This window comes from Moschus berezovskii, chromosome Y, assembly GCF_049115385.1.
Source record: "Moschus berezovskii isolate FMDL1 chromosome Y, NW_MosBer_1.0, whole genome shotgun sequence".
NCBI lineage: Eukaryota > Metazoa > Chordata > Mammalia > Artiodactyla > Moschidae > Moschus > Moschus berezovskii.
Window position 1 is genome coordinate 68,557,291 of NC_142489.1, and position 22,411 is coordinate 68,579,701.

At 40.7% G+C, this 22,411-nt stretch overlaps 1 pseudogene; it reads right to left on the reverse strand.

Moving 5' to 3' along the window:
- Positions 1–17,072: 17,072 nt before the first annotated feature.
- LOC148773150 (serine/threonine-protein phosphatase 2A 65 kDa regulatory subunit A beta isoform pseudogene) lies at positions 17,073–18,948 on the reverse strand (annotated as a pseudogene).
- Positions 18,949–22,411: the final 3,463 nt, after the last annotated feature.

Here is a 22,411-nt window from a genome sequence, read left to right on the forward strand (position 1 = left end):
ATTATGAAAAAGGAGTACAGAAAATAAAAGAATTCTACTTGGTGCTCTTTGATGACGTAAATATGAAGGAAGTCTAAAAATTCAGGGATTTATGCACACATAAGTGTCATTCGTTTTGATATATTACAAAAATAAGAGAAGATTGTATAATTTTTATAAAATAAAATTTCTTAAAGCAATATTACAAGTCAATTGTACCTCAAGCAGTGAACAAATAAATTGTTCCACCATTTACAATATTTTGGTCTTTGAGAACATGATGGTAAGTGAAATATTTCAGTTACAAGGTAACAGAAACTTTAATCACCTGATGGTTTTAGTTAAAACATGTGAATTCAGGAAAAGTGAGTTGAAAATTGTTATCTGAGCTTATTCAAAATTGAGCACGATTGTTCAAGTTACCAACTTGTATCATAGGTCAAATATTTCTTCAAGGAAGATGTTCTAATACAGACAGGACGGACATAGATCTGCAGATCTTAGCTCAAAATTATTAGTGAAGTTGGAAATACAACTCCAACCACAGTCACACTCTCAATGGTGTGTAGTAGAATATATATTGCTCCCATTGCTCAGGACCTTCTAGGCCTTCTACCCTAGGGCCGGGTATTGAAAGGCAGAACTTCAGGACAGACAAAAGGCTATGTATTTCAGAGGCCCAGATCCCTTGATGGAGCCATTCACTGGCCTTCACCAGAGTTCGAAGAAGTAGCCATCGTGGCTGATGCTCACCTCCATGACCTAATGGTTGTGGCAAACCGTAGGGGTAACAGTCTATGACACCCAGCCCCCTTTCGGATAGTATGAGAATACCGAGGGCCAACTGTGTTTCGGGCACTTGACTCCCTCAGTAAAATGACTGGACAATGTATGAGAACCTTGGAAAGAGAAGGACACGGAGAACAGACAGCTTCCCCTTCAGCTGGGCCTGGGCACTGATGGGAGACCCAAGACCAGATGTTGAGATCTAGCCTGCGCCCAGACAGGATAACCAGCCTTCAGAGGGAAACCCACCTCGTAACCAGGATGTTGGATGATGAAAGTCATTTTAGGATATTTCCTTTTAGCAAATTTATATTTGCTTCAGTACAGGTTTATAGAAACAGTATTACCTAACCGTGACCTTACCTCAATAACAGGTTCTGACAGAAAGATATTTGCAACACCTAATCACAACCCTCACTTACCTTTCCTCTAACTGAACTGTGTTGAAAGCTGAGGAGTTTGCTGTAATTAAAGGCATAAGCCACACATCTTGTATTGCTCTGCAATGAAAACCTCTAGTATTTAAACCCCAATCTTTGGAAATAACTTAGTCTAATAATAGGTATTTATTAGCAGTAGCATCTTATGTCTCAGTTCGGTGGATGAGAGAGTGCCTCATTTAAAAACCACTTTCTCTCATGTGTACATGAGAAGTTTATCATTTTCCAGTATAAAACAAATTAGCTGGTGCACTGGGATGAACCAGAGGGATGGGATCGGGAGCGAGGTGGGTGTGGGGTCAAGATGGGGAACATATGTATACCCGAGGCACGTTCATGTCAGTGTATGGCAAAACCAATACAATATTGTAAACTAATCAGTCTCCAATTAAAATAAATAAATTTACAATAACGATAATAATAAAAACAAATTAGCAAAACCTGATGGCTACCCCGTTTATCAAGCTAATTAAGGACCAAATTACTGTGGCAGATGTAATCAGGTCTATTTGAAGAATACTTATAACTTTGAAAATATTGTAATGAACTGATTTGCTAGTATACATATATTATATTTTGCTAGTATACATATATAATATATAGCATTTTGACTTTACATCAATTTTGGAGTTTGTATATGTGCGTTACAGTTTGGTTTAATACTTATACAAAATAAATTTTTTCTTTACCTAATGCCTTTATAGAGAGAATATGGAGATTGGCAAGAAACTCTGAGTCTTGTTTCCAATTGTATTAGTCCCAAAGAACCCCTTTTTCTTAAGAATCTGCTTTCTCAATTGGGTAGATCTGATTAGTGGGGTGAACACTCAGAGACAGATTATTATAGACCAGTAACAAGTGAAAAGAAAATCAATATTGTAGGATAATGTCCTCTCAAAATGTGTATTTTGAAGCCGATGGCATCACCGACTCGATGGACATGAGTTTGAGTGAACTCCAGGAGTTGGTGATGGACAGGGAGGCCTGGAATGCTGTGATTCATGGGATCAAAGAAAGTGGACATGACTGAGCGACTGAACTGAACTTACTGTACTTTGTACAGAGTCAAAATTATGAGCAATGTGTAATTTTTTTTCTGAACCTTTTTGCCAATAGGGTTTTTAGGTAGATATTTTGATATAAAAGACAAGGTTTTTATCAGGAAAGGAGAGCAGACACGAAAAACACAGAGACATTTATATGTGAAGACAAAGCCATGTGATGATGTGTCACCATCCAAAAGATGCCTCAGAAGAAAGCAAATCTGGTAGCCCTTTGATTACTGCCTAGATCCTGGAAGTATGAGAAAACATTTACTGAAGCTACCTGCTTTATGGCATGCTGTTACAGCAAACCTCGAAAAGACATACACCAATACCTCTTGAAAATAAGCTTTCAAGTTCAAAAGAAGCCTACTGTTCATACCCAGGTTCTCAGGGAAAGGAAACTGTTAAAGAACTCTCTGACCCATTAACTGATAATGCTTCAGAATTTTAATGGGAAAAAAATCCCATTCTCCATTGCAAAGGAATGAATTTACCTAAAGAAACATAAGACCTGTATTTATATATCAAAACCTAAAACACTGCAGAAATAAAGATAATAGAAACAGACAGAGAAATATGTCAAGTTCTTAGATCAGAAGAATCAATATGTGAAAATGAGTACACTAGCCAAAACACAATAGGTTCACCGCTATCTACCGGTGTTATTGCTGTTGTTGTTGTTGTTTCCACAGAACAAGAACAAACAATTTCAACCTTTAATAGCCAAAACAATCTTGAAAAAGAAGAATGGATATAGTGGGATCAACCTGCCTGACTTCAGGTTATACTACAGAGCTACAGTCAACAAGAAAGAAAGGTACCTGCACAAGACAAAAACACAGATCAATGGAACAATATAGAAACCCCAGAGATATATCCACACACATATGGACACTTTATCTTTGACAAAGGAGGCAAAAATATATAATGGAGGAGAGACAACCACTTTAAAAAGCGCTGCTTGGGAAAATGGTTAACAACTGTAAAAGAATGGTGCTAAAAAACTTTCTACCACCCTATACAACAATACACTTAAAATGGATTAAACATATAAACATAAGTCTAGAAACTATACAACTCTCAGAGGAAAACATAAGCAGAACAGACTCTAACACAAATCGGAGTATGATTCTCTGTGACCCTCCTGAGTGACAGAAATAAAAACAAAAACAAACTTGGGACATCATTAAACTTAAAAGTTTTACACAATGAAGGAAACAATAAGCAAGGTGAAATGGCAGCCTTCCAAGTGGGAAAAAATAATAGTAAAAAAAGTAACTGACATCAAATTAGTCTCCAAAATATACAAGCAGCTCATTCAGTTCAATACCAGAAAAATAAGCAATCCAATCAAAAAGTGGGACAAAGATCTAAAGAGATTTCTCAGAAGGAGACATTCAGATGTCTAACAAACACCTGAAAATCTATTCCACATCACTCATTATCAGAGAAATTCAAATCAATACTACAGTGAGGTACCATTTCACACTGGTCAAAAAACTACCATCAAAAATTACCATCAAAAAACTCTACAATCCAGCAATGCTGAAAAGGGAGTGGAGAAAGGGAACCTTCTTACGTTGCTGGTGGGAAGGCACACTAGTATGTGCACTATGGAGGACAGTGTGGAGATTCCTTACAAAAAAAATAAATAAACAGAAACAGAATTACCATATGACCCAGTGATCCCACTTCTGGGCATAGAGACTAAGACAACTAGAATTCAATGAAACTTATGTACTCCAAAGTTCATTGCAGCAGTATTTACTGTAGCTTGGAAATTGAAACAACGTTGATGTCCACTTCGAAGATCAATGGTTAAGGATGAAGCTGTCATATACACAATGGAATATTCAGCTATTAAAAAAGGGACAAGTTTGAGTCAGTGCTATGAGGTGGATGAAACTGCAGCCTATTATAGAGAGGGAAGCAAGCCAGAAAGAGAAATACCAAAACAGTATATGAAACCTTATATATGAAATTTAGAAAGAGGTAACAACGATGCTATAAGCGAGACAATAAAAGTGACACTTATATAAAGAAAAGAATTTGGGACTATGTGGGATATGGTGAGGGTGGGATACTAGGAAAGAATAGCATTGAAGCATGAAACACTGAAACATGTATATTATCATATGGAGAACAGATAACCAGTTGAAGCTCATTACATGAAGCAAGGCATGTAAAACTGCTTCTGTGGGACAACCCAGAAGGATGAGTCCATGAGATGGTTGACTGATATAGTAGTGTGGAGGAAGCTCTGATGAGAATTCAGTAACCACGAAAGTAGTTCACTTGTATTAAAGATATATATATATATATTTTTTTTTTTCCTCTCAGCTAGCTCTCATTGACTCTATCCACTCATCGATACCCAGTCTAGCGGGGATGGATCAGCTTGATCTCAAATCAAAACCGGACATTCAAACTTCTGCCTTAGGCTCATGAGACGAATGCTTATAACTTCATTGCCATCCACTTTTCTTTTACTGTAGCAATGAGTAGTCTAACCCACTGTGACTGAGACCTTCAGATATGTCACTGTGGAGCCCATCCTTTCTTCTTGCTAACATCATCTCCATGTTCCCCTGATCATCAGGTGTCTCCATAAGTACTTCTTATCTGTTGCTCATGAAGGCAACTGAACAATCCTCATGACCTCTTATCAATCTCATTAAAGTGTGAAACAGACAAATGTGTTAAAAAGGCCTGGAAAACTTCACTAATACTGAGAACTCCTTCAGAAAAGGGAGTCTCAGCCTTCCTGATAAATGCTTGGTAATGTCATGTAACTCCTGGGAAAGAATATGAGGAATATGCTCACTCTTGCCATGGAAAGAAGTGGGTAATACGATGGAACTAATAAGCCCTTTCACATATGACCTTAAAAATGATGAGACAGCATGGACAGCACACAAAGCTACACATATGTGGGGTGCAAAGTTCTTGGGGTTCTTTTGTCCTATGACAGACCTGTTCAATGCCTAAAGCAGCCAGTTTATAGAAAGGAAGAGATATATATGGGTATCAAGATTATCATTTCCTCTCAGTGCCAGATCATTCCGTTGTGCTCCTTACTGGTCTAGACAAGGGAAAACTTAAATTAGAGTTTATCATTCCCAAATAGGGAAGAAATATCCCAATGGACCAATTTCTATCAAGTCAAAACAGTGTCTTTATTTCATATACTAGGAAAGAAGTTTCAAATCTTGGAAGGAGAAAAAGAACCATAAGACTCTCTACATAGGATACATTTTCATTTCTTTCTTCTTCTTTTTCTCTTTTTTTGAAGGTAAAGAAACAGCCAGTGGACTTTAATACAGTCACAGAGATAATTTAGAAAAATGTTAAGCACTTCAGTGTGAGTGACACAAAGTCCTATGAGAGAATATATAGAACACAATTGCATCTGACTCTAAGTTACATGTTTGTTTCTATGTTCAGTCTTGTCTAACTCTGCAACGAAATGGAATATAGAACACCAGGCTCCTCTGCTCATGGGACTTACCAAACAAGATAGTTGCTTTCTGTGGCCATTTCCTACTCCACTGTTAGATGTATACAATGAATAAATATATTATCCATGATTTTCTTGCATCTCTTTCAACACAAAATAAATTATACATGCTCTTTGCTCCAGCGAATCTTTATGAAATTCCAAAGATACCATTGTGAATGAGAAACGGTTAAAATATTGTGGACTCTCATGATCACAGCAAGGCAGATACAAATTATCGGAAAAGGTAAACCTCGAAACCTGGCCTACCTTATAATTCAGTGAAGCTCATTTTTTGTTAAACAAATAACAACAGAATTTCCCTTCTTTATCTACTTTTAACAGCTAAAGATGGAGAAATAGGTAGATAGACAAAGTAGAGCTCAGAGAAGTGGGACAGAAATCTCTGTATATGACCCAGTCAGTTTTCAAGGGTTTCACCTTTGTTTTCTTGCCTGTTTGCTTGTTGTTTGTAAAGAACTCATTTCCCAGAACTTCATAGAAACTTTAATGATGCTGAAGATCTTATGTCACCTTCGTGTTGGTGGGAAATATGATCATGAGCAAGTGGCACTGATTTTCCCTCGGGGCTCCTTGTATAAATCAGTATGTCCAGTATTTATGTTCTCGGTAAGAGGAACCACAAATCAAATATCCAAAATCTGTGGGATCATGAAAATAACACGACAGTTCCAGGAACAAACAAAAAAATAAACATATTCTTCTACTTCATTTTTTATAACAAAGGTTTTGACTGTGTGGATCACAACAAACGGTGGAAAATTCTTAAAGTGATAGGAACAGCAGATCTCCCGACCTACCTTTTAGGAAATCTGCATGCAGATCAAGAAGCACCAGTGAGAACCAGATGGAAAACAACAGACTGCTTCCAATTAGGGAAAGGATTATGACAAGGCTGCATATTGTCACTCTGCTTATTTAAATTATATGTAATGCTCACTTCAATTACTCAGTCATATCCGACTCTTTGTGACCCATTAACCACAGCACACCAGGCCTCCTTGTCCATTACCAACTCCTTGAGTTTATGCAAACTCATGTCCATTGAATTGGTGATGCTATCCAGTTATTTCATCATCTGTCATCACTTTCTCTTCCTGCCCTCAATATTTCACAGCCTCAGGAAATTTCCCAGTGAGTCACTTAATCGCATCAGGTGGCCAAAGTATTGCAATTTCATCTTCAACATCAATCACTCCAATGAACACCCAAGACTGATCTCCAATAGGATGGACATTTTGTATCTCCCTGCAGTCCAAGAGACTCTCAAGAGTCTTCACCTACACCACAGATCAAAAGCATCAATTCTTCAGCACTCAGATTCTTTATAGTAAACTCTCATATCCATACATGCCCACTGGAGAAACCATAGCCTTTACCAGATGGACCTTTGTTGGCAAAGTAATGCGTCTGCTTTTTGATATGCTGACTAGGCTGGTCATAACTTTCCTTCCAAGGAGTAAGCATCTTTTAATTTTATGGCGGCAATCACCATCTGCAGCAATCTTGGAGCCTAAGAAATAGTGAGCAACGGTTTCCACTGTTTCCCCACCTATTTGCCATGAAGCAATGGGACTGGATACCATGATCTTAGTTTTCTGAATGTTGAGATTTAAGTGAATTTTTCCCTATCCTCTTTCAGTGTCATCATGCGGTTCTTTAGTTATTTTTCACTTTCTGCTAAAAGGGAGGTGTCATAGAATATCTGAGGTTATTGATATTTCATCCAGAAAACTTGATTCCAGCTTGTGCTTCCTCCAGCCCAGCACTTCTCATGATATCCTCTGCATATAAGTTAAATAAGGAGGGTGATACCATATATCCTTAACATACTCTTTTTCCTCTTTGGAACCAGTCTGTTGTTCCATGTCCAGTTCTGTTGCTTCGTGACCTGAATATATGTTTCTCAAGAGGCAGGTCAGGTGGTCCAGTATTCCCATCTCTTTCCAATTTTCCACATTTTATAGTGATCCACACAGTCAGGGGCTTTGGCATAGTCAGTAAAGAAGACATAAATGCTTTTCTGTAGCTCTTTTCCTTTTTCGATGATCCATCAGATATTGGCAATTTGATCTCTGGTTCCTCTATTGTTTTTAAAACCAGGTTGAAAATCTGGAAGTTCACAGTTCACGTATTGCTGAAGCTTGGCTTGGAGAATATAGAGCATTATTTTACTATTACTAGTGTGTGAGATGAGCAAAATTGTGCGGTAGTTTGCACATTATATGGCATTGCCTTTCTTTGGGATTGAAAACATATTGCCCTTTTCCAGTCTTGTGGCCACTGCTGAATTTTCCAATTAGCTGTCATATTGAGTGCAGCACTTTTAAAGCATAATCTTTCAGGATTTGAAGAAGCTCAACTGAAATTCCAACACCTACACTAGCTTAGTCCGTAGTGATGCTTCCTAACACCCACTTGACTTCACATTCCAAGATGTATGGCTCTAGATGAGTGATCACTCCATTGTGATTATCTAGGTTGTGAAGATCGTTTTTGTACAGATCTGTGTATTCTTACCACCACTTCTTAATAGTTTCTGCTTCAGTTATTTCCCTATCGTTTCTGTGCTTTATTGAGCCCTTCTTTGCATGACATGTTCTCTTGGGATCTCCAATGTTCTTGAAGAGATCTCCCGTCTTTCCCATTCTATTATTTCCCTTCTTTTTTTGCACTGATCCCTGAGGAAGGCTTTCTATTCTCTCCTTGTTTTTCTTTAGAAATTTGAATTCAAATGAATATATCTTTTCTTTTCTCTTTTGCTTTTTGTTTCCTTTATTTTCATAGCTATTTATAAGGCCTCCTCAGAGAGCCATTCATTTACATTTCTTTACTTGGGGATGGTCATGATCCCTGTCTCCTGTACACTGTCAGGTACCTTCATCCATAGCTCATCAGGCACTCTGTCAATCAAATCTAGTCCCTTAAATCTAATTTGCACTTCCAGTGTAGTGTCATAAGGGATTTGATTTAGGTCATACTTGAATGGTCTAGTGGTTTCCTCCAGTTTCTTCAACTTCTGTCTGAATTTGGCAATAAGGAGTTCAGGATCTGAGCCACAGTCAGCTTCCTGTCTTGTTTTTGCTGACTGTATAGAGCTTCTTTATTTTGGCTGCAAAGAATATAATCAATCTGGTTTCAGTGTCGACCATCTGGTGATGTCCATGTGTAGAGTCTTCTCTTGTGTTGTTGGAAGACGGTGTTTGCTTGACTCGTGTGTTCTCTTGGCGGAACTCTATTAGCCTTTGCCTGTTTCATTCTGCAGTCCACAGCCAATTTGCCTGGTACTCTAGGTGTTTCTTGACTTCCTACTTCTGCTTTCCAGTCCCCTATACTGAAAAGGACATCTTCTTTTTTGTTAGTTTTAGAAGGTCTTGTAGGTCTTCACAGAACTTTCAACTTAAGCTTCTTCAATGTTACTGATCAGAGCATATATTTTGATTACCATGATACTGAATCGTTTGCCTTGGAAAAGAATAGAGTTCATTCTGTCGTTTTTGAGATTGCTCCCAAGTACTGCATTTTGGACTCTTTTGTTGACTATGATGGCTACTCCGTTTCTTCAAAAGGATTCCTGCCAACAGTAAGAGATATAATGGTCATGTGAGTTAAATTCTCCCATTCCAGTCCATCTTAGTTTACTGATTCCTAGGATGTCAGTGTTCACTCTTGCCATCTCCTGTTTGACTACTTCCAATTTGCCTTGATTCATGGACCTAACATTCCAGGTTCTTTAGCAATATTACACTTTACAGCATCAAACCCTGATTGCATCACCAGTCCCGTTCACAACTGGTTATTGATTTTGCTTTGACTCGATTGCTTCATTATTTCTGGAGTTATTTATCCACTGACTTCTAGAAGTATATTGGGCAGCTACCGATGGTTCATCTTTCAGTGTCCTTTCTGTTTGTTTTCATGGTTTTCATGGGGTTCTCAAGGCAAGAATACTGAAGTGGTTTGCCATTCCCTTATCCAGTGGACCACATACTTTCCACTTTGGTGAAGGGCTGTCATCTAACTAAAAGACAATTTCTTCTTGGAGAAAACTCTATGCAAATCTAAACATTGTATTTAGAAGAGATATTCACCTTGGTAACAAAGGCCTCAACTTCACAAACCCCTGTTGTTTATCCAGTAGTCATGTGCAGATATGGGAGCTGGGATATAAAGAAGACTGAGAGAAGGACATTCTATGGCTTTCAACTGTGCTGCTGCAGAAGATACTTCAGTTCAGTTCAGTCGCTCAGTAGTGTCCAACTCTTTTCGACCCCACGAACCGCAGCACACCAGTCCTCCCTGTCCAACACTAACTCCCAGAGACCACCCCAACTCATGTCCATTGATTGGCAATGCCATCCACACATCTCATCCTCTGCCATCGCCTTCTCTTCCTGCCCTCAACCTTACCCAGCATCAGGGTCTTTTCCAGTGAGTCAGCTCTTAGTATCCGCAGTCTAAACTATTGGAGTATCAGCTTCACCATGAGACATTCCAATGGACACCCAGGGCTCATCTCCTTTAGGATGGATTGGTTGGATATTCTTGCGGTCCAAGGCACGCTCAAGAGTCTTCTCCAACACCACAGTTCAAAAGCATCAATTTTTCGGCTCTCAGCCTTTCTTAGAGTCCAACTCTCACATTCACACATGACCACTGAGTAAACCACAGCCTTGCCTAGATGGACCTTTGTTGGCAAAGGAATGCCCCTACTTTTTGATATTATATCTACGTTGGTTGTAACTTTCCTTCCAAGGAGAAAGCGTCTTTTAATTTCATGGCTGCAACCACCATCTGCAGTGATATTGAATCCCCAAGAAATAGACTCTTAGGGGTCCCTTTGACTGCAAGGAGATTAAACCAATTCATCCTAAAGGAAATCAACCCTAAGTATTCATTCGAAGGCCTAATGATGAAGTTGAAACTTCAGTTTTGGCCAGTTGATGCAAAGTGTCCCTTCACTGGAAAAGTCTATAATGCTTTTCAAGATTGATGACAGGTGAAGAAGGGAGTAATAGAGGATGAGATGGTTGGCCCATATCAGAAATACAATGGGTATGCATTTGAACAAACTCTGGAAGATAATGAAAGATAGAGAGGCCTGTTGTGCAACACTCCATGGCCTCAAAAAAGAGTTGAAGACAACTTGTTGACTGAACAATGGCACTCAATATCTCTAGAGTTACTTCTACAAGTCACTCTAAATATACTTAAAGAAAGTAGTAAAAAATAACAACTAAGGTGGTATAATAGAAGATTGTTTAATGATTTTTTTTTTAATATGGGAACTGTAGACTCTGAAAGAAACAAAGCTTAGAATTGAATAAATTTTAAATATTAGTGTGAGGGAGGAAACAGGAAGATGAAGGAGGAATATGATAGGGAGACAACTTTCTCCGCCACAAATTCATCCAAAGGACATTTGAACGCTGAGTAAATCCCACAAAGCAAATTCTGAATGCCGGTAGAGGACATCAGGCACCCAGAAAAGCAGCCCATTGTCTTGGAAAAGAGGTAAGAGATAACATAAAAGATAAAAAGAGAGGCAAAAGAGGGAGGGATAGAGGTACATCAAGGGAAGGGAGGCTTAAGAAACAGAGAAGTTTCCAAACACCTGGAAATACTGGTAAATCTGTGGCAATACTTGGAACCTCAGAGGTCAACATAACGTGGAGGAAAAATAAATAAATAATTTAAATCTACAGACTACATGCTCAGCAGGAACTCCAGGGGAGAAGCAGCGCAGCTGCCCACACCCCCACCTAGCAAACGGGGGCTGGGAAGGTAGGCGCGGGCTGCATCCCTTAGAGTAAGGACCGGTCCTGAAAGCACTGAGGGCAATCTGAAGGAGCTAACTTAAGATAGCTAAGCAGACAATGGGATAGCTACCCCGTGAAAGGCAAAACGCCCCAAGCTAAGACAATGCCAGACCTACTCATAGAACAAAGGACTGAACAGAGCTAGCCAGCTGAGGTCAGCCCATCCACCATCCCACGCTGAGACAGGCAGGGAAGGACAACCAGAGCTGGAAGCAGGCAATCTCGGCCCCAGGGAGGCATTCAATATTAAGCTGTAAGCAGGCTTCTTTGCTAATCAAGACTTCTTGGGTTCTGGCCGGTTGATATCAACCTGAGAAGGTGCACTGATAGTACGCCCGGAAAACCAAGCAACAGTGACGGGGGAGGCAATAAGTCACAGCGACTGTGCTGGCCAAACACCTGGTCACCTGAGCTGCTTGGACTGGGCAAGGGCACAAAACGCAGGCCCAACCAAATCTGCGCCTTTTTGGAGTATCTGAGAACCAGAAGCTGAGCGGCTTAGAACAGGGATGTACATCCAACCCAGTGCCGGCCTCGGACGCTTCCCAGCACAGCAACCTAAAGCCTGTGCAGTGTAGACTGGGACAGCACACACGCCGTGAGCGGTGGCAAACCCAGTGTATCCAAGATACTGCAAGCACTCCCCACTGATGCCACTGATATTTGTCTGCAGCTTACCTTCCTTCCCACAGTACTACCGAACAGGTGAGCTTAAAAAAGTGTCTACCACCACCCTTGTATCAGGACAGGAAATAGACACTGAAGAAATCATCAAACAGAAGAAGCTTAAACAGAAGGAACTGAATTGGAAGAGACAGATGGAGAAGTCTTGAGACTACTGCAAGAATAAGACTGAAAACCAGAGGCAAAGGCTTAAGTCCAAATCCTGAGAACACCAGAGAACTGCTGTTCTAGGTTACATTAATTGACAAGAGCTCATCAAATGCCTCCATACCTTCACTGAAACCAGGCACCACCCAAGGGTCAACAAGTTCCAGAGAAAGACATACCAAGCTAATTCTCCAGCAACACAGGAGAATAGACCTGATCTTCAATATAAAGGTTGCCCAAAGCCACTCCAACCCCAATGACATCTCATAATTCATTACTGGACAGTTCATTGCACTACAGAGAGAAGAAATCCAGCTCCACCCTGCAGAACACCGACACAAGTTTCCCGAACCAGGCAACCTTGACATGCTACCCTTCCAAGGCCACACACAGCGATGAAACTACACAATAAAGAAAAATCCACACACTGCCTGAAGACGGAAATGGCACCACTAACAGAGCAATATAAGCAAGACGAAGAGGCAGATAAATACTCAGCAAGTAAAGGAACAGGACAAATGCGCACCAAAAAAAAAAAAAAAACAGAGTAAGATATAGGGAATCTACTTGATAAAGAATTTCGAATATTGATAGTGAAAATGATTTAAAATCTTGAAAACAAACTGAAGTTACAGATAAATAACCTGGAGACAAGGATCGAGAAGATGCAAGAAAGGTTTAATAAGGATCTAGAAGAAATAAAAAAGAGTGACTATTAAATGAATAATGCAATAGATGAAATCAGAAACACTCTGGAGGGCACCAATAGTAGAATAATGGAGACAGAAGATAGGATAAGCGAGTTAGAAGATAGAATTGTAGAAATAAATGAAACAGAGAGGAAAAAAGAAAAATGAATTCAATGAAATGAGGACAATCTCTGAGACCTCTGGGACAATGTTAAATGCCCCAACATTCGAATCATAGAAGTGCCAAAAGAAAAGACAAAAAGAAATACCATGAGAGAATACTTGAGGAGATAAGAGTTGAAAACTTCCCTAAAATGGGGAAAGAAATAATCAAGTCTAAGAAACACAGAGAGTCCCTATCAGGATATACTCAAGGCCAAATTCTCCAAGACAAACATGAATCAAACTAACAAAAATCAAACACAAAGAACAAATATTAAAAGGAGCAAGGGGAAACCAACAAATAAAACACATGGAGATTCCCAGAAAGATAACAAGTGATCTTTCACCAGAAACTCTTCAGGCCAGGAGGCAATGACACGACATACTTAAAGTGATGAAAGAAAATAGCCTACAGCCCAGATGATTGTATCCAGCATGGATTTCATTCAAATATGAAGGAGAAATCAAAAGCCTTACAAACAAGCAAAAGCTGAGAGAATTCAGCATCACCAAACCAGCTCTCCAACAAATGCTAAAGGATCTTCTCTTGACAGGAAACACAGAAAGGGTACATAAACTTGAACCCAAAACAGTAAAGAAAATGGCAACGGGATCATACCTATCAATATTTACCTTAAATGTAAATGGGTTGAATGTCCCAACCAAAAGACAAAGACTGGCTGAATAGATACAAAAACAAGAGCCTTATCATGTTGTCTGCAAGAGACCCACCTCAAAACAAGGGACACACACAAACTGAAAGTGAAGTGCTGGAAAAAGATATTCCATGCAAATAGAGACCAAAAGAAAGCAGGAGTAGTAATATTCGTATCAGATAAAATAGACTTTAAAACAAAGGATGTGAAAAGAGACAAAGAAGGAAACTACATATTGATCAAAGGATCAATCCAAGAAAAAGCTATAGCAATTATAAACATATGCACCCAACATAGGAACACTGCAATATGTAAGACAGTTACTAACAAGTATGAAAGGCTAAATTAACAACAGTGCAATAATAGTGGAAGACTTTAATACCCCACTCACACCTATGTATAGATCAACTAAACAGAAAATTAATAACGAAACACAAACTTTAAATGATATAATAGACCATATAGACCTAATAGATATCTATAGGGCATTTCACGGCAAAACAAAGAATTTCTCCTTTTTCTAAAGTGCACAAAAAAACCTTTTCCAGGATAGATCACATCCTGGGCCATAAATTTTGACTTGGTAAATACAAAAAAAATTGAAAATTTTCAAGCATCTTTTCTGCCCACAGTGCAGAAAGATTTGATCTCAACTACAAGAGAAAAACTATTAAAAATGCCAGCATATGGAGGCTGAACAACACGCTGCTGAATAGCCAATAAATCATAGAAGAAATCAAAAGAGAAATCAAAATGTGCATAGAAATGAATGAAAATGGAAACACAACAAACCAAATCTTATGGAACACTGTGAAAGCCATGCTAAGGGGAAAGTTCATAGAAATATAGGCGTACCCCAAGAAACAAGAAAATAGTCAACTAAGTAATCTAACTCTACATCTAAAGAAACTAGAAAAGGAAGAAATGAAGAACCCCAGGGTTAGCAGAAGGAAAGAAATCTTAAAACTAAGGCAGAAATAAACGCAAATTAAATTAAAGAGACCATAGCAAAAATCAGCAAAACCAAAAGCTGGCTCTTTGAGAGGGTAAATAAAATTTACCAACCACTAGCCAGACTCATCAAGAAACAAAGGGAGAAAATCCAAATCAATAAAACCAGAAAAGAAAAAGGAGAGATCACAATAGACAACACAGAAATATAAAGGATCATAAGAGACTGCTATCAGAAATTATATGGCCATAAAATTGACAACTTGGAAGAAATAGACGAATTCTTAGAAAAATACAAGTTTTCAAAACTGAACCAGGAAGACATACAAAATCTTAACAGACCCATCACAAGCACGGAAATCGAAGCTGTAATCAGAAATCTCCCAGCAAACAAAAACCCAGGGCCAGAAAGCATAACAGCTGAATTCTACCAAAAATTTAGAGAAAAGGTAACACCTATTCTACTCAAACTATTCCAGAAAATTGCTGAGGAAGGGAAACTTCCAAACTCATTCTATGAGGCCACCATCACCCTAATCACAAAACCTGTCAAAGATCTCACAAAAACAGAAAACTACAGCCCAATATCACTGATGAACATAGATGCAAAATTCCTTCACAAAATCCTGACAATCAGAATCCAACAACACATAAAGAACATCATACATGATGACCAAGTGGGCTTTATCCCAAGAATGCAATGATTCTTCAATATCAGTATATCAGTCAATGTAATACAGCACATTAACAAACTGAAAAAAAAAATGGATATCTCAATAGATGCAGAGAAAGCCTTTGACAAAATTCAACATGGATTTATGATAAAAACCCTCCAGAAGATGGGAATAGAAAGAACATACCTCAACATAATAAAAGCTATATATGACAAACCCACTGCTGCTGCTGCTAAGTCACTTCAGTCGTGTCCGACTCTGTGTGACCCCATAGACGGAAGCCCACCAGGCTCCCCCTTCCCTTGGATTCTGCAGGCAAGAACACTGGAGTGGATTGCCATTTTCTTCTCCACTTCCCTATGCAAAATCCCATTTGTGAAGGCCTGTGTAAAACATTTCAAACAAGAGCAATGTATGACCAGACAAAATACCACAAGTTAACAGGCAGGATATGTCATCTTAACCCTTAAAATATTAAACATTAAATATTAACTGGTTTTACTTGTGATATGACATGACTGGGCGACTTAACTGAACTGAATTGAACGTACAGGAAGAAACCTCATATGGTTTACAATGCTGTTCTTAATTCCTAGGGATTTAAATCTACATGATACTAAAAATATCCCAGTATTTTGGTGAGTATTTTGGTACCTAATCGCTCAGTTTCTTATATATTATTTCTGGTATGGGAGTAGTAAGCTAAAGAGGCTCTAATTTTGTCATGCTTGTGGGCTTTTCAGTATTCCTATGGGAGACTTCATTAGATTTGTCCTTCATTAAGCCTATGCTAATATGACAAACCCACAGCAAACATTATCCTCAACAGTGAAAGATTGAAAGCATTTCCCCTAAAGTCAGGAACAAGACAATGGTGGCCACTCTTACCACTACTGTTCAACATAGTTCTGGAAGTTTTGGGCACAATAATCAGAGCAGAAAAAGACATCAAAGTAATCCAAACTGGAAAAGAGGTAAAACCCTCATTGTTTGCCAATGACATGATCCTCTACTCAGAAAACCCTAAAGACTCTACCAGAAAACTACTAGAGCTAATCAATGAATACAGTAAAGTTGTAGGATGTAAAATCAACACACAGAAATCCCTTGAATTCCTATATACTAATAATGAGAAAATAGAAAGAGAAATTAAGGAAACTATTCCATTCACTGCTGCAACAAAAATAATAAAATACTTAGAGATATATCTACATAAAGCAACAAAAGGCTTCTTTTTTTTTAATTTCTAGACATTTATTTCTCTGTGAAAAGGGGGGAAAGGGACTAAAATAAAAACGGCACAACTAACACAAAAAACCACCAGGAGGAAGGGAGGGAGGCAGAGGAGATGGAGGAGGGGCCCCCATGCAGCAGCACTGGCTGGAGACCGGGGTGCTCGCCCCACTCCCCACCTGGCGGGAGCGGCCCCATCCTCCCAGGGCTCTGCTCCGTCCCACCCTGTGTGACCCCAGCCCCGTGAGGGGTGGATGTGAGGAGTCGGAGTCCCGGTCTGAGGGAGGAACCGTGCCGGGAGAGGGACCTGGGGTCAGACCATGCACGGGGAGTGACAGCCAAGGGACCCCCACTATCCCCCCAGGGAGGGGCCTGGCGGGGGAGGGTGGACACCGTAGGCCGGCGGTGGGTCCTCTTCCAGCATCAGGCGAGAGACAGAACAGTCAGAGCCTCCTGGGCGAAGTACTTGACGTCCACGTCCTGGTCCTGGGTCAGCTTCTCAAGGACGGGCTTGACCTCGCTCTGAAGCATGCTGTTGTCCAGGATGGGCCCGATCTTCTACAGGGACTTGGACACGTTGAAGCGGACGTTGGCAACAGGGTCCCCGGGCATGTGCAGCACGGTGGGCAGCATGTGCTTGGTGGTGATGTCCTGCCTGCAGATCTCAGACAGCACATTGATACAGAAGAGTGTGGCCATGCGGTGCAGGTAGTTGGGGTCCCCAGATATGGCCAAGACCTTGTGGATGATAGTCGCATGGGCCCACTCCTTCCTGAACCTCTCCACCAGCTTCTTGAGGTTTCTGGTGGCCGCCTCGCGGATGGCATAGACATGATCCACAAGCCAGGCCATGCACAAGGAGTTGAATTTCTCATCAAAGAACTCCACCCCCAGTTGTCCCGCCAGCAGAGGGATATACTCGATGATGGCCAGCCGCACCCGCCACTTGGCATCCTCCGCAAGCTCCACGATGGCAGGGAGTAGGGACTTCAACAGCTGCCTGATGCCGATCACCTCGTTCATGCAGTGCAGGTTGGAGATGATGTTCAGCCGCACCTCCGGGCACTCGTCCTTCAACTGGGCCAGGAAGAGGTGCAGGATAATGCTGTCTTTGCCCAGGATCGGAAAGAGGCCCATGATGATGGAGGCCAGGGCTGACTTGACGTGCTGGTTGGCATCAGACACCAGCTCCTTGATGCAGGGCAAGATCTGGGTCATGATCACATTCTCCCGACAGTCAGCGGAGAGATTTTCACAGAATTCTTTGACCTTGTGGGAGGCAGCAGCCCTCATCTCAGTCAGCCTCACAGTCTTTCATCAGGTTCTGGAAGGAAGGACCCAGGTTCTTCTGGGTGATTTCAGGCCCCATTGCTTTCTGGAGCCCTGTGAACTTGTCGGCCACCATGTAATGGACGCGCCAGGACTTGTCCTCAGCAGCCTGGCACAGGGTGGGCATCACCAGGTCCTCCAAGGTCTCCTGGGGGAGGAGTTGGGCGATGTTCACGTATGCCTCCACTGCTAGCAGCCGCACCGAGTCCTGCTCGTCAGAGGCTAGGTTGGAGAACATGGGGATGATCTCGCTCTTGATGTTGTCCAGCTCCAGCACCTTGGCGAACTCCCCAACCTTGGAGGCTGTGGGTCACTGCACCATGGGGGTGTCATCTGAGCATAGGTTCTGGAAGTACTGTTGAAGCTCTGCCTTGATGGCACTGGACACATGGGGGTAGCAGACAGAGAAGAGGTCGCAGGCTGAAGTGTGGGAGGTGAACCAGGCTCCACCCGCCAGCCACTTCATCAGGGGCACGAAGTGGACCTCAAGATCGGAGGGGGAGTGCTCATGCGAGATATCCCGCAGGGACCGTCTCCTCCACCATGTCCAGCAACTTCAAGGGCAGCAGCAGGCAGTGCATGTACTCGAGGCCACCCACCAGAGTGGTAAAGGTGCCCGGCTGCTCTGCCAGGTCCAAAAGGACCTCGTCCTCATCGTAGACTGTGACTGTAAGGAAGGGCAGAAGTTTACTCTAGGCCCTTTCGACCCCAAGGGTCAAAGCAATGGTGGACAGCTTCTAGATGCTGTTGGGGCAAAGTTGAACATCCTCGTTGCGGAGCTCGTCTATGAGCACCGTGATGGGGTAGAACAAGTTGTTGCCGTCGGCTGCTGCCATCTTGGGCCCGTCCCCTTCCTGTCAAGACTGAGGCCAGTGCCGTGCTAAAATTGGGATAGGGAGTGGTTGGGCTGGGAGGAGGAAAGGAACAAAAGACTTCTATAGAAAACTATAAGACACTGGTGAAAGAAATTAAATAGGACACTAATAGATGGAGAAATATACCATGTTCATGGATTAGAAGAATAAATATTGTGTGCCGGGAGCCAGCAAGGGAAATCCTACCCGTGGCAATGGTGAATTGGGGAAGAGGCCTGACGGGCAAAGGCTAATCAGGACTCGAGGAACCCCCTGGACTTACCCGAGCATCTACCCCAATGAAAACCGGAGTCTGACTGCCTTACTATCTTACACCTCTTATCAAGTCTTCTAATACTTATGGGGGCTTCCCCCCAACCACCTAACTCTGAAAACATTAATTCAAAGCTGTAGTTAAAAGTTCTCCTCGGCTTAATAGGAGTGTTCCAATCCAAGTCCCTCTGATAGCTTTCTAACTTGCATGACAAGTTTGTCCGGGCTCTTACAACTATGAATGTGACTGTTTACAGCCTCCCAGCCATGCAAGGACAGAAAGCCTAATATTCTAAAATACAGGAATTTGTTGAAGAAGTAAAAATCATTAGAATAGTACTAAAAAAAGATTTTATTGTTGAATCTATGCTTGTTGCAAAGTTTATCTATTGTACTTCGGAAATATATTAATCACAGGTAGAGAATATAAGTAGTAGCTTTTGATTTAACCACATCAGATCTTAAGTTAATAAATTCCTTTCTTGTAGCTCACTACACTTTTGCCTTATAGGAATGTAACTTTGTCATGTGTCTAGCACCTGACTTTACGAAAATCACTTTAAAAGAATATAAGACTTTTTCTAGCTAACTAACCTTTGTTAGGAGAGAGGGCCATAAAATGTCAGCAGGCCTCCTGGCCAGAAGATGATGTAAATCACCTAAAAGGTTTGTGTATCATGAGATATACAAAAATAAGCCCTGATTTTGATAAGGGTCAAGACTGCAGACCCCACGTGTTTTTGGCGTGACTCTATATCTCCCTTTCTCTAGTTTTTATGTGTAAAACTTAGGGTATAAAAGCTGCACTGGAAAATAAGGTTTTGGGCCTTGCTCACTGAAGCTTGGTCTCCCCATGTCGTTCTTTCTCTTTTTCCGTCCTTTTCTCTATTCTCCTTTTTCTGGTTGAGATCCTTGGAGTGCTTGGCCCTCTGCTTTTATTTATCTGCCTGGGCTTCTAAGACCCACTTGAGGTGGTGCCCTGGTGGGGTGCCTCCGGTGATTCAAGAGGGCGCCTGCGACCTACGTAAACAGAGCAAACCCCGTGCTTGGGTTTTGTCTCTCTCTCTCTCTCTCACTGACGCCGACACCGTTCATCCCGAGGATATCCTGGGCCATATCGAGGCTGGTCCCCGATAATTGTGAAAATGAGTATACTACCTAAAGTAACATGCATTCAATGCAATCCGTATCAAGCTACCAACAGTATTTTTCACAGAGCTACAACAAGTAATCTCACAGTTTGTATGGAAATACAAAAAACCGCGAATAGCCAAAGCAATCTTGAAGAAGAATGGAACTGAGGGAATCAACCTGCTGAACTTCAAGCTCTACTACAAAGCCACAATCATCAAGACAGTATGGTACTGGCATAAAGACAGAAATATAGATCAATGAAACAGAATAGAAATTCCAGAGATATATCCATGCACCTATGGACACCTTCACTATGACAAAGGAGGCAAGAATTTAAAATGGAGAAAAGACAGATTCTTTAACAAGTGGTGTTGGGGAAACTGGTAAATGAATGAAACTAGAACACTCCCTAACATCATACCCGAAAACAATCTCAAAATGGATTAAAGATCTAAATGTAAGACCAGAAACTATAAAACTCCTAGAGGAGAACATAGGCAAAACACTCTCTGACATAAATCACAGCAGGATCCTCCATGAGCCACCTCCCAGAATATTGGAACTAAAAGCAAAATAAACAAATGGGACCTAATGAAAATTAAAAGTTTCTGCACGGCAAAGGAAACTATAAACAAGGTGAAAAGACAGCTTTCAGAATGGGAGAAAATAATAGCCACTGAAGCAACTGACAAAGAATTATTCTCCAAAATATACAAGCAGCTCCTGCAGCTCAATTCCAGGAAAATAAATGACCCAGTCAAAAAATGGGCCAAAGATCTAAACAGACATTTATCCAAAGAAGACATACAGATGGCTAACAAGCACATGAAAAACTGCTCAACATCCCTCATAATCAGAGAAATGCAAATCAAGATGACAAAGAGGTACCATTTCACACAAGTCAGAATGGCTGCTATCCAAAAGTCTACAAGCAATAAATGCTGGAGAGGGTTTGGAGAAAAGGGAACCCTGTTACACTGTTGATGGGAATGAAAACTACTACAACCGCTATGGAGAACAGTGTGGAAATTCCTTTAAAAAACTGGAAATAGAACTGCCATACGATCCAGCAGTCGCACTCCTGGGCATAAATACTGAAGAAACCGGATTTGAAAGAAACACGTACACTCGATTGTTCATTGCAGCACTGTTTATAATAGCAAGAACATGGAAGCAACCTATATGTCCATCTGCAGATGAATTGATGTGGAAGCTTTGGTACCTATACACAAAGGAGTTTTACTCAGCCATTAAAAAGAATACATTTGAATCAGTTCTAATGAGGTGGATGAAACTGGAGCCTATTATACAGAGTGAAGTAAGCCAGGAAGAAAAACAACAATATAGTATACTAATGCAAACAATTTTGAAAGATGGTAACGATGACCCTGTATATGAGACAGCAAAAGAGACACAGGTGTATAGAACAGTCTTTTGGACTCTGTGGGAGAGGGATGATTTAGGAGAATGGCATTGGAACATGTATATTATCACATGTGAAGCGAATCACCAGTCCAGGTTCGACAAATGTTGCAGGACATTTGGGGCTGGTGCACATGGATGACCCGGGAGTAGGATAAAGGGAGGAGGGATGTGGGAGGGGGGTTCAAGAAGGGGAGCACGTGTGCACCTGGGGAGGATTAATGTCAAAGTATTGCAAAACCAATATAATATTGTAAAGTAATTAGCCACCAATAAAAAATAATAATTAAAAATAAAAAAAATAGAATTAGTGTGCAAGTAAAATTTCATCCAAGCAATAAATAATAAAGGAACCCTAGTTTCTATACTAATAGTAGACAAGTCTTTTAATCAAAAATGTTTTGAGACAAATCACATTCATTATGATTGTACAACATTTTTAACATTTATTTATTTTAGTTGGAGCAGTAAAATAATTACAGTATTGTAGTGGTTTTTGCCATTCATTGCTATGAATAAGCCATGGGTTTACATGTGTTCCCCATGCTGCTCTCCCCTCAGGATTTAAGTCTGGCTGAAGAAAATACAATTCTCAAAATTTTTGCTGTGCATTTTT